Source organism: Galeopterus variegatus, unplaced genomic scaffold (genome assembly GCF_000696425.1).
Source record: "Galeopterus variegatus unplaced genomic scaffold, G_variegatus-3.0.2 Scaffold3147, whole genome shotgun sequence".
NCBI classification, from domain to species: Eukaryota; Metazoa; Chordata; class Mammalia; order Dermoptera; family Cynocephalidae; genus Galeopterus; species Galeopterus variegatus.
Genome location: NW_007729258.1, coordinates 47153 through 48093, shown reverse-complemented (window position 1 = coordinate 48093; position 941 = coordinate 47153). Strand labels below are relative to the sequence as shown.

Genomic DNA, 941 nt, shown 5'->3' with positions numbered 1-941 from the left:
CACCCCCTCTCTCTTCTTTATGGCTGGCTTTGGCACAAGAGGCCTGCCATTTTTAATCAGATATCCAGCACCAGTGAGCATCATTCATTATTATTATTATTTCCAAATCCCATCCTCAACACTCTGTGCAACATAGCACACATCACTTTTAAAATCACAGGATGGAGGGTTTTCCTGTCCAACCAGGTGTTGTGAATACTCCATGTATGTAGGAAATAAAAATGTCTGGGAAGCAGACAGAAATGGCACAGTTCAGCCCCCTGAGATTCAATTCTACCTTTTAGGAGTAGAATGGATACAGTTTCCAAAATCGAATATGCAATGAAAGACAACCTGTGAATGTCCATCCTTCCAGGAGCCTCTCAAATGCATCTGTTCCTAACCAAGTTCTCTTTCTCTCCAGACTTGGAAACCCCACACTCAGGGACAGATCTAGGTCTGCAGGGCCTTAAACTTACACGATTCATGGGAGCGCTTTTTAATAAAAAGAGTAAAACTACAAATACAGAATTAGGTTTTGGAAGGAGCCTCCCCATGTGAGCAGCCTAGGAGTTTGAGCTTTATTAGCTTCTTATGAAATCCACTCTGCCCACAGGGGTTTATCTGCACATCTCATAACATCCATCTCAGAAAGAATATTATTTTATATTTTCTTCACGATTATAAATTTTTTGAGGACAGAAGTTGTGTCTGCACCCGTCCTTGTACTCCTCCGGAAGGCCAATACGATTTTATAAATGACCCTCACATAACTATTGAGAAGAAATCACATTTGACCAAGAGGATAACTTTGCTTTGTTGGCTTAGTGTTACAAAGCTGGGCACTGAAACATGAAAACAGTAACTTCCTAAATCTAAATGCTATGCTAACATATCAGAGTTATAGAATTTATTTCCCAAAAGTAACTTACTCAACAATTTAGCTTTTTTTCTTTTTTTTT

The 941-nt window shown here is 39.2% G+C and overlaps 1 protein-coding gene across 1 annotated transcript in view; it reads right to left on the bottom strand.

The window, feature by feature from the left end:
* Positions 1-941, bottom strand: part of LOC103599910 (dynein heavy chain 5, axonemal-like) — a 50750-nt gene that overhangs the window by 2726 nt on the left and 47083 nt on the right. The window lies entirely within an intron of this gene.